The following is a 13,104-nucleotide window of genomic DNA, read 5'->3' on the forward strand; positions in this document are numbered from 1 at the left end:
CTTCAGTCACTCTAAGAGCTAGAATTAAACCTCTTCTTGCATCAAGCGATACTTAAAATTCATCACGCTTTCCAAAATAATTAGAGAGGGGTTCTTCAAAGAGATTTGGGGTCTGGTGTGACCATGACGCAAGGCAAATAATGAGACACACCACGCCTCTGCAGCTTAGAAGCAGAGCCAAGGTACACAATCAATGTCAGTGTTTTACATTTTCTTACAAATAAACAGGGAAGAACAAATTATGTAACAGGGGAAACCACAACACAGCTGAAAATAGGAAAATTCAACTTGGTGTCTCGGCTTGTCAATGCCTCTATGTAATTTTGTCTGCTTGCAGTACAACAGACTGTTGTAACTAATAAGAGCCTCTGGAATTATGGTTCTTTATACTGCAATAAAATTGCCAGATTACAGTTTGATTAAAGGCATTTGGATTTTATAGAGAACTGAAAAATGCTTGCAACATCATTGGATGAAAACTTTGACTGGTCGCTCTTAAATTTAGAAGTATGCTCTACTCAACCACAAAAACAAGTCAAGTCTTTGAGTTGTTGAGAAATAACCTCAGGGGTGTATGTATCCCAGTTGCTTCAGTAAGTTTAAACAGTAGGCATTTAACATAGAGACACAAGGAACTGTGGATGCTGACTTACCAAACAATGACACAAAGTGCTAGAGTAACTCAATGGGGTCAGGCAGTATCTCTCGAGGATGTGGATAGGTATTTAGGTATTTAACACATATAGAGAGCAAAACTGCTGCATTTAACCCCATCCGATCACAACTCCCCCATCAAATCAGAAGTCAACGAAACTAAAATGTTTGTTGTTTGTTGTTATTACGGCTAGAGACATTGCAATTCTCCTGAATGCCCTGGGATTAGAGTGGAGCAAAGAAATATTATCAGGGGTGCCGCACGATTGGCAGCCCCACCAACAGTCTGTCTGTTTTTTTGTCTTTTTTTGTTATTTTTAGTGTATTAAAAAAATTTGTGTAAATGTTCTCTGGTTTGTTTTATGTGGGGGGAGGGGGAGGGGGTTGTGGGAAACTTTATTTTCAATTTTTTACATTGTCGGAGATGCGATTGTTTTCTGGATCGTATCTCCAGTCCCTCTGACGCCTAACATCTTGGAGTTTGAGGCCTGCTCCGACTGACTTTGAGCCCCACCGCGGGGCATGGACTTAACATTGGAGCCGATCCCTTGCCTGGGATTGCTCCAACCGCGGCCTGCAGACTTTACCATCGAGAGCTCTCAGTCTCGAGTAGAGACTGTAGATGTCGGGAGCTCCAACGACGCAGGTTTGACCAGCCTCAACCCGGGGTCCAATCGCTCAGCATGGGGAGCTGACATACCCCTGATGCGGGAGCTTGATCTCCCAGACGTGGAGGGCCCAAATGCCGCAGGCTATGGGAGTCAAGATCATCCCATCAACTGAAGGCTTGAGGCCCTCGACCACGGGAGAGCAAAGAAGGGAAGAGATTTAACTTTTTTCGCCTTCCATCACAGTGAGTAATGTGGAGGTACACAAAAATGCTGGAGAAACTCAGCGGGTGCAGCAGCATCTATGGAGCGAAGGAAATAGGCGACGTTTCGGGCCAAAACCCTTCTTCAGAGTGAGTAATGTGGAGGATTCACTGTGGTGGATTTTTATGTTAAAATGTATTTTGTGTGTCCGTTGCTTTATATTTGTATGACTGACTTGGCAAATGAAATTCCTCGTATGTTGCAAAACATACTTGGCTAATAAAGTATTATTGTATTATTGATGGATTTAAGAGACTTGGTGGGCCGAAGGGCCTGTTTCAATGCTGTATCTCTAAAACTAAAACGAAAACTAAAACTAAAACTAAAACATTCAGTTTAACTCTACCCAGAACAAAGCGGCCCATGTGATGGACAGTGCACCCAAGACTTTAAGCATCCATTCCTTCTGCTACCATTGTTGGGGTGGGTCCCCATTCTAAATGCAGTGCAGCAACTCACCAGGGCTTCCTTAACAGCACCATCTGAACCAGCGTTTCTCAATGTTTTTACTCTTGCGGATACCTTTAAATAATTTTCATGCCTCAGGGAACCCCTACATAAAAATGATTATATATCTTTATTAATCTCTTTCTTTTTCTTTCATAAACTTAAAGTTCGTAAGGCAAACATAATATATTTTTCTGATAATTGGTTTAAGCAAAAAATAACGTACGTTTTTCTCAAGTTTATTGACTGCAAAAAAAAAACTGAAATCAAACTGCTTGTTCAAAACTGTAGCAAATAAAGGCAAACAGAAGAACTAACGTTGGAGGAGAGAGAGAGAGAGAGAGAGAGAAAAACCATACATACATTTTTCATAAACACACTAAAAAGTACATAAATAAACTTTTGATAAACTAACAAAAATAAACATGAACATACAGACATTTAAAAAATTCATAGAACATCCCTAAATGATGGGTAAAAATCACTAAATAATGTGGGTGAATGAGGGACTGTACCTGCACACCAGGAAGCACAGATGGAGACCGTGCATGCATCTGTGCTCAAGTGAGTCACTTGATGATACACAAACCCATCACATACAGCTCCTGTCCACTGACCACTAAAGGCCGTTTTACACTGACGCTGTATAGATGTCGCTAAATATGACATCGCTAAATATACGTCGCTAAATATGCTGTATGTGTATAATAATATTACGAATATGATATTAAACACAAAAATGACTCAAAAATGTTTTTACATATGATTAGCCTATTTATCACTATTTCTCCCGGAACCCCTATCAACCTCTCGCGGAATCCTAGCGTTCTGGGGAACCCCGGTTGAGAAACACTGGTCTAAACGCATATACTCTTCCTGCCAGGTCAATGTCTGTTGACTACATGTATGTTTAGGTTTGCAACAGAGCCACAATCCATCTTGGAAATGTTGTTTATAGTGTTGAGTCCTGGAACCTCTGAACGTTGCTATGGGATACCCTCACCAGGAGGACTGCAGCTGTTCAAGAAGATGGTTCGCCATCATTAACAGGGGTGGGCAATAAATACCAAAACATGTACATGAATGAAAAGAAAACTTACCAGGAGAATCACCATCACTTAGAAGTTAACACTTTCAGGAATGTTCTACAATGCCTTCAATGAGCGTATGGCCTTCAAATTGAATCCTGGCATTATCCTAATTGAATTTTTGAATATCATGTGATAGAAATGGATTTGAGATGGCTGGGCTATTAAAAGAGCTTTGTTTAACATCAGACTGGAGTCTGATCAACATCCACACTATAAGAGAGAAGTGGCATGATGGAGGTTAACTGGATCTCTTGGTTCAGTGCTGAGGGATGTGCAGGGGGCAAAAAATACTACTGACTGTGCAGGGAGGAACTGCAGATGCTGGTTTACACCGAACATAGATACAAAAGTGCTAGTTTCACTGTCGTTCTGCTGATTTTCACTGTCTATATTACTCGTTATCATCTTCCCCACACCCAACAATGGGCCATTGTGGGCAAATTTCCTTGATCATCGTTGCTGGCTTTTCTCTATCTTTTTGCATATCTATCATTAATTTGTTCTATGTACCTTCTCATATCCCTCAGTTCCCCTCCCCTAACCCTCAACCTGAAGAAGGGTCTCGACCCGAAACATTCCTTTAGTTTAGTTTAAAGATATAACGTGGAAACAGGGTTTTTGGCCCACTGGGTCCACACTGACCAGTGAGCCCCACACATTAACGCAAGCCTACACACACAAGGGACAATTTACAATAATACCAAGTATACAAACCCAAGCCAATTAACCTACAAACCTGTACGTCATTGGAGTGTGGGAGGAAACCGAAGATCGCAGATAAAACCCACATGGTCACGGGAAGAACGTACAAACTCTGTAAAGACAGCTCCCATAGTTGGCATTGAACCCGGGCCTCTGGCGCTGCAACACTGTTAGATAGCAACTCTACTGCGGTGCCACCGTGCACCTATTCCTTTTCTCCAGAGATGCTGCCTAACCCGCTGAGTTACTCCAGCGTTTTGTGTCAAACATTACTCCTGATCCTTGGTGAACATCACAATCCCTGCTGTCACCTCCCTCATAGATTGCAGACAAAATGGCAGCAGTCAGTGTAGGGAGGATGGAAACATGGAAACATGGAAACATTGAAAATAAGTGCAGGAGGAGGCCCTTCGGCCCTTCGAGCCAGCACCGCCATTCATTGCGATCATGGTTGATCGTACCCCAATCAATAACCCGTGCCTGCCTTCTCCCCATATCCCTTGATTCCACTCGCCCCTAGAGCTCTATCTAACTCTCTCTTAAATCCATCCAGTGATTTGACCTCCACTTCCCTCTGTGACAGGGAATTCCACAAATTCACAACTCTCTGGGTGAAAAAGTTTTTTCTCACCTCAGTCTTAAATGGTCTCTCCTTTATTCTAAGACTGTGGCCCCTGGTTCTGGACTCGCCCAACATTGGGAACATTTTTCCTGCATCTAGCTTGTCCACTACTTTTATAATTTTATATGTTTCTATAAGATACCCCCCTCATCCTTCTAAACTCCAGTGAATACAAGCCTAGTATTTTCAATCTTTCCTCATATGACATTCCCGTCATCCCAGGGATCAATCTCGTGAACCTATGCTGCACTGCCTCAATCTCAAGGATGTCCTTCCTCAAATTAAGAGACCAAAACTGTACACAATACACCAGATGTGGTCTTACCATAGCCCTATACAACTGCAGAAGAACCTCTCTACTCCTATACTGATTGGCCTCATCAGCAACAACGATGAGTCGGCCTATAGAGAGGAGGTCCAGCTCCTAGTAGCATGGTGCGCTGACAACAACCTGGCCCTTAACTCCAAGAAGACCAAGGAGCTCATTGTAGACTTCAGAATGTCTAGAGGTGGCACGCACACCCCCATCCACATCAATGGGACGGAGGTGGAACGTGTTTCCAGCTTCAGGTTTCTGGGGGTCAACATCTCCGATGACCTCTCTTGGACACACAATACCTCAACTCTGGTCAAGAAGGCTCACCAGCATCTCTTCTTCCTGAGGAGACTAAAGAAGGTCCATCTGTCTCCTCAGATTCTGGTGAACTTCTACCATTGCACCATCGAGGGCATCCTTACCAACTGTATCACAGTAAGGTATGGCAACTGCTCTGTCTCCGGCCGGAAAACACTGCAGAGTGTGGTGAAAATTGCCCAACGCATCACCGGTTCCACACTCCCCTCCATTGAGTCTGTCCAGAGCAAGCGTTGTCTGCGAAGGGCGCTCAGCATCGTCAAGGACTGCTCTCACCCCAACCACAGACTGTTTACCCTCCTACCATCCGGGAGGCGCTACAGGTCTCTCTGTTGCCGGACCAGCAGGTCCAGGAACAGCTTCTTCCCTACGGCTGTTACATTACTCAACACTGATTGCCAATCAACCCCCCCCGCCCCCGGACACTCCTTCCGTCAAGAAAAAAATAATTGCACTACTATGTCTGTATGCTCGTAAATATATTTATTTTATTAAAAGGATTTGAGTATAGGAGCAGGGAGGTTCTACTGCAGTTGTACAGGGTCTTGGTGAGACCACACCTGGAGTATTGCGTACAGTTTTGTTCTCCTAATCTGAGGAAAGACATTCTTGCCATAGAGGGAGTATAGAGAAAGTTCACCAGACTGATTCCTGGGATGTCAGGACTTTCATATGAAGAAAGACTGGATAGACTTGGTTTGTACTCGCTAGAATTTAGAAGATTGAGGGGCGATCTTATAGAAACTTACAAAATTCTTAAGGGGTTGGACAGGCTAGATGCAGGAAGATTGATCCCGATGTTGGGGAAGTCCAGATCAAGGGGTCACAGTTTAAGGATAAGGGGGAAATCTTTTACGACCGAGATGAGGAAAACATTTTTCACACAGAGTGGTGAATCTCTGGAATTCTCTGCCACAGAAGGTAGTTGAGGCTAGTTAATTGGCTATATTTAAGAGGGAGTTAGATGTGGCCCTTGTGACTAAAGGGATCAGGGGGTATGGAGAGAAGGCAGGTACAGGATACTGAGTTGGATGATCAGCCATGATCATACTGAATGGCGGTGCAGGCTCGAAGGGCCCGAATGGCCTACTCCTGCACCTATTTTCTATGTTTCTATGTTTCTATTGCTCATATTCTATGTCGCTCTTCTAGGGAGATGCTAACTGCATTTTGTTGTCTCTGTACTGTACACTGCACAATGACAATAAAGTTTAAATCTGAATCTGAATCTGAATCTGAATCTGTTACTGAAATCCTCTTGTTATGAAGGCCAACATTCCATTAGCTTTCTTCACTGCCTGCTGTACCTGCTCGCCAACTTTCAGTGACTGGTGTACAAGGACACCCAGGTCTCGCTGTACCTCCCCCTCACCTAACCTAACCCCATTGAGATAATAATCTGCCCCCTTGTTTTTGCCACCAAAGTGGATAACCTCACATGTATCTATATTATACTGCATCTGCCACGCATCTGCCCACTCACTCAACCTCTCCAGGTCACCCTGCAACCTCCTAACATCCTCTTCACAGTTCACACTGCCATCCAGCTTTGTGTCATCTGCAAACTTGCTAGTGTTGCTCCTAATTCCCTCTTCCAAATCATTAATATATATCTGCGCTGAGAAAATTTCAACATCAGCACTAATCTTAGGCGGATGTTCCATTACCTACTGCTATATTTCACTGCTGGGTTAAAAGTGTGGCCATCAGCAGTCTTACCTTAGACAGGGAAATAAATCCTGTCTCACTGCAATAAACAGAAGTGTGAGGCCTCACTGCCCACACTTTCATATTTAAATAAAGGAGAATTTTGGTTGATTTTACTTAAAATAACAAACTTTGGTTAGACGAGCAGGTTGAGCAAAATAAATCTTTATTTTTTGAACGACAAACGAAAGAAGTATCACAACCGCGTGCTGGCTCAGCCAAATATATTGAAGCTCCTGCTACACTGTTGGAGCTTGAGTAACTGAGAAACCAAAAGCCCGCGAAAACACACCCGCGATCACGTGACGGTGCCAGCCATTAGCAAGGGTTCGCATTGCCTCAAGCCACCACTAGGTGCCGCTAAAGGACGCCCCCCTGAACCCGAGGTAAGGAACTGAGTGGGAGGTTGAATGAGGCGACTGGACCGAGTGGAAACGAGGGGCACAACCGACGGTACAGATGGAACTAGCGGAACAGAGCCAGCAAACGTTAAGGGTGCAGCGGAGACAGGCACAACAGGCACAACAGGTGCAACTGGGACGACCATTGGATGACCCCTATGCCGGGGTTGAGCCGCCACTACTGGGCTATCGATATCCAGGTGGGCGGGCTTGAGGCAAGCGACCGACACGATCTCCTCCCAACCCCTGACATCCACAAGAATAATCGCGACGTTAGGGCACAACACCTGGAAAAGACCTTCATAACTCCGGTGTGAGTCCCTGCAGTTCTTAAGCTCCGGCGGTACATACACCGGAGCCATCCCATGCTGAGAGGTTGGAACGGTAGCCAGGCCGCCCACTTTATCCCGGAGTTCACCAACACCGACGAAGTGGGCTATTGCTGCCCTCTAGCCGCAGGAAGGAAATCCCCAGGTACCCGCAGCGGGGAGCCATATACGCCTTCGGGGCCGTGTGAATACCCAGCAGCACCCAAGGCAATTGGTTGACCCAGTCCGGCCCCATGAGCCGTGCCTTTAGTGCCGATTTCAGATGCCAATGGAAGCGCTCCACCAACCCGTTGGCCTGAGGGTGATAGGCGGTGGTGTGATGCAACTGCGCCCCATACAGCTGCACCAAAGCCGACCACAAAGCCGAAGTAAACGGAGCCCCTCGGTCAGTGGAGATGTCCTCAGTCATGCCGAAACGAGCAATCCAGTGAACCTTGAGAGCTCGAGCACAAGACACAGTGGAGGTGTTGGTGAGCGGATTTGCCTCTGGCCACCTTGTGAAGCAATGCACGCCAGTCAGCAGGTGGGTAGCACCGCGAGATGGCTGTAGTGGGCCCACCAAATCGACATGAACGTGCTGGAAATGGCAAGGGGGAAACTACTTTTCAGAGTCCCTACCCGGTCGGAGAGGCAGCTTTTCTTCGGGCTGCACCGTCGACCCGTCCTCGCGGCCTACCAGCAGACCTGGAGCGGCGTTTTCCCGAGGTGTCCGCGCAGCACCTCGGCTTTGGTGGCGGCACAGCGCTGGAGCGCTATCGCGGAGCGGAGCGGGCGATGCCTTGCCCGGGTCGCCACGCTGGAGATCTGGTGAGCTGAAGACCGCCGAGTGAAACATCGCGGAGCTGCGGGTCTGTGGAGCGGCCAGCTGCGGGCGGCGGCGCCGAACTTTACACCGGGAGCCTGGGATCTCTCGATGAGATCGCCAGTAGTGGAGCTCCAACCGGCACAGACTTGTCGGCTTCTGAAGCCGCGGTCTCCGGTAAGGGAAGCGGCCGTTCCAGGTGTCCCAAGCCGCTGAGAGGACTCTCCCGACGCCAGAGCAACAACACCCGGCGAGAACAGCCTGGAACATCGGGCCTCCTTAAAGGCAACTGTGGAGGCCTCAATAGGCCCGACTATTGGTGAACTGGGGATGGGACTGGACATTGTGCTTTCCCTCATAATGGAAACCATTGTGGGGGCATGTTTTTTTTATGTTAAAGATCTTTATTATTGTCATGTTTTGTATTCTTTTTTTATGTGCTGCATTGACAACAAGCATTTCACTACACCTAGGTGTATGTGACAAATAAAGATACCTTTGACCTTTGACCTTTAAATGGCAGGAGCTCCCGGTCAAAAGCGCTGTAGCTTCGCTCCAGGGGTCGCAGGTTACGGCTGAAAAACGTAAGAGACTGCCAGTGGCCGGCGATGAACTGCTCCAGCACCCCTCCGACAGCCGTATCAGAGGTGTCCACGGTGTGGGCATTCGGGATAGCAGCCCGCCAGGTGCACCAGCATGGTGACCTTGGCCAACGCCTCCTTCGCACCTTCAAACGTAGCCGCTGCTTCGTCATCCCACATGAGGTTCCGTAGCTTACCGACGAAGGACGAAGCACTGAAATAAAGGCCACATGATTAGCTCATCAGTGCGGACGGCTTCCGATCGGCGAGGCCGTGCATATAGAGGCCCTCGTATTTGCTGATTGCAGGCGGATCCTGCAGGTAAGGCAGCAATCGGGTGGCACTTTCCTGACAGAGCGCCCCAACCACGTAAAAATAGCGAGTGGCGTCCGCGACAATATTGCGGAGTTCAAACTGGGCCTCAATGTGGGCAAACCACACATGAGGCTGCACCACCCAGTAAATTTTCTGGCCCACAGCGTTTTGCTGGGCGAGCTGGACATCGAGGATCGCGGCGGCATTCATTGTCAGGGTCCGAAATCACGATCAGACCGGCGGGGTCACCAATTTGGTGAAATGAGTAGGTTGAGCAAAATAAATCTTTATTTGGAACGACAAACGAAAGAAGTATAACACAACAGCGTGCTGGGTCAGCCAAATATATTGAAGCTCCTGCTATACAGGTGGATCTCGAGTAACTGAGGAACCAAAAGCCTGCGAAAACACACCTGCGATCACGTCTCGGTGCCAGCCAATAGCGAGGGTTCACATTGCCTCAAGCCACCACTAGGTGCTATGACAAAACAATTAATTTTGGTGGTTTCCAAAGGTATAAGTTGCACCCTTGGGGGCTGTTTGTGTGGACGGCACCTTCTCACGGTGACTGCATGGCTTTTCTCTGAATGCTCTGGTTTCCTCCCAAAGATATGCATAGATTAAATGACTTCTGTAAATTTCTCCTGATGTATAGGTGAGCGATAGAGTCTGTCAATGGGGGTAGGTGGAGTTGAGGAGAATATGGGGATAATTAAAAAAGACTAATATTAGTGCAGGTTTAGGTCAACTTGGTGGGCCAAAGAACCTGCTTCCATGCAGTACAAATCCATCACTCCATGACTAATTCATTTAGAAAAAAGTAGTCATAATAGAGTCTATGTATCGACCTGCACCTTTGTCCAAAACAAACTCAAAGGATAATTAGATGCAATTCTTCACAAGATTAAAGGGCCTGTCCCACTTGGGCGTCATTTGCACGTCATTTACGCGACATCATTTACGCGTCACAACGCACAACGCGTGCATCGTGACGAGCACGTGATGGGTGCAATACGTGCGCATGGCGCGTGGTGTGACATGGTGACACGTGAATGGTGCCCAAGTGGGACAGGCCCTTAAGAATGATCCTCTGCAGTTTACAATGAGCTTGTTGAGATTGTGCAGGTCAAGGGAATTATTTTGCAGCATATTTACTTCTTAATGGAGTGGTTGATAGGATTTGTGTATGTACAGAGATGAGTCACAATCCCTGGTCAGTATTTGCTGTCTTTCAGCAGAGCTTGCCAACAAAACTGGTAGAGAGGGCATACAGTTTGCAGAGCAATTAGTGGTGTCTGAATGGAAGATGTGGAAAACCACCATCAACATGTGGTGAAGAAGGTATGCTGTGCATTATAACACATCACATATTACTGTCTGGTTTGTACAATTCCATCATAATGACACAGAAATGATACATTGATATAATCTTCCCATCAACACAAATATTAAGCCTTGTCATTAATAGTTTATAGTTTTAACAAGATTATTTTAAAAAATTGACATGCTTTTTATAGCCACTTCTCTTCCATTTACTCAAGTTTACAGCATCTGCAGTCTCTTGTGTTCCTTAAAAATACTTGTTGTAGAATGAGAATACTAGCCTCATTCTAGAACCCTTTGATTTCATTTGACTTGCAAGTGGTCAGGAGAGCGAGAGACAGAGACGGAGACAGGGAAACATAATGCACAGTGGAGAGGAGTATCAACAGAGGTACCCAGGAACATGGAAGCAGTGCATGAAGAGGAGCAATTATGTGACAAGAGTAGTCAAGTTGTGTAAATTCATCTTAGAATGGCACAGCCCGCCAGCTGTCTAAATAAGTTAATGTTCCGCAGCAGGAAATAGCTGAAAGACAAGCAGAGCTTTCATTTCCCTGGAAGGGACATGCAAAGGGACATTGGTGAGGTAACGCTTAATGGTGGGCCTGTTGGGATTGACATTGAAGTTATCTGCATGTCCAATTTTCCATCCATTCCAAAAATCTCTTTAGATGTACAATGTTCAGATTGTGTAAGCAGAGTATTTTCATGTTCTCCCCTCATTATAAACCATTGCTTATCCCTTTTTTGATTTCCCAGGGTCAGTTGTCTTTAGTTTAGAGATACAGCATAGAAACAGGCCCTTTGGCGCACCAAGTACGCGCCAACCAGTGATCTCTGGACACTAGTACTATCCTACACACTTGGGATAATTTACAATCTTTACCAAAGCCAAGTAACCTACAAACCTGGTCGACACAAAATGCTGGAGAAATCAACTGGACTGGCAGCATCTCTGGAGAGAAGCAATGGGTGACGTTTCGGGTCGAGACCCTTCTTCAGACTGAAGACTGCAAAAGTGTGATAGCTGCAACATAGCTGAAAAGTTGGACTGCTGTCAGTACAGATCCCAGAAAGCAATGTGCAAAGGGGCTTCTGGGCTCTCATTGTGGTCCAGAAATACAGTGATTCCCAACCTGGGGCCATGGCAAATTTCAGGGGGGCCACAGAAAAATTTGGGGATTTAGGGGGCCACAGGTTCAATGAAGGGGGCCACTTTTTTTCCCGCTAATAATGTCAGGGGGGGGGCCACAGAGAAATTAAAGAGCCCAAGGGGGCCATGAACTAAAAAATTTTGGGAACCACTGCTCTAACAGACCAATTAGATTACTGAGCGAAGGAGATGCAGTCTGAATCAAATACTTCCAGGGCCAAACACAGAGAGCTGCTCAAAGATGTTCTCCATTACTAACCGGAGTCCCCCACAAATAGGGGTTCAGTAACCTCCTGCTACAGAAGCCACACCACTGACCAATCATCTAACGGGCATCTAAGGTAAGGAACAAAATATATTAAAAAATTGAAGAAACAAAGAACTTGATTTACATTAAAAAAAAGACATAAAGTGCTGGAGTAATTCAGCTGGCCAGGAGGATCCTTGGAAAACATGGGTAGATAACATTTCATGTTGAGACCCTTCTTCAAACTCCCAAGACTTCCATAAGACTGATTAGTTGAATCTGGTTGAATACAATGTTTATATTCATAACATTGAGCTAAAATGGGATGTGGGAATATTCAGACTGAAGAGGGTCTTGACCCGAAATGTCACCCATTCCTTCTCTCCAGAGATGCTGCTTGTCCGGCTGTGTTACTCCAGCATTTTGTGTCTACCTTCGATTTAAACCAGCACCTGCAGTTCTTTCCTACGGTGTGGGAGGAAACCGAACCACCCAGGGAAAACCCACATGATCACGGAGAGAACGTACAAACTCCACAAAGACAGCACATATAGTCATGATCGAACCTGGGTCTCTGGTATTGTAAGGAAGCAGCTCTACTGCTATGCTACGGTGCTGCCCTAATTGTCAGGAAAAAGAAGGTAATAGTGTTGGTGAAATGATACCATTGCTCAATTTTACAGATGCAAACATAAGCTGAGTGTCTGTTTATTGTTGAGTGTAGGATGTTGGAAAGGTTTGCCTTTCATGACACATAATGATCAAATGTGCGGAACTAGTAAGTGCAAATGAGCTCATTGGAGAGTAAGGGCCCCACATAAGTTCTGTTGCTGAGAAATAGTGCAGGATTTGATGGGTGTTCACAGCGATATACTTGGCACACTGCCCACAATGTCAAGGAGCACAAGGAGTTCAAACCAACTAATCAACGATCTATGTGGGGAACTCGGAATCTATCTTATCTGATGAAGAACAGATAGCCAATACAGAACCTCTGATAGCGCACTTGTAGAGTGAATCCTGATGGAACACTTGTTGGGCAATGTTGCAGGCCGCATTGCAGCACAAAGAGACTGCAAAGGTGTGATTGCTACAACAGAGGCCTGAAAGGACGGACTGCTGCCAGTACAGGTCCCAGATACCAATGTGGAAAGGGGCTTCTAGGCCCTCACTGTGGTCCAGAATTTTGTGCTTTAACAGACCAATACGATTGCTGAAGTGTTG

The sequence above is a fragment of the Leucoraja erinacea genome, chromosome 1 (assembly GCF_028641065.1).
Source record: "Leucoraja erinacea ecotype New England chromosome 1, Leri_hhj_1, whole genome shotgun sequence".
NCBI lineage: Eukaryota > Metazoa > Chordata > Chondrichthyes > Rajiformes > Rajidae > Leucoraja > Leucoraja erinaceus.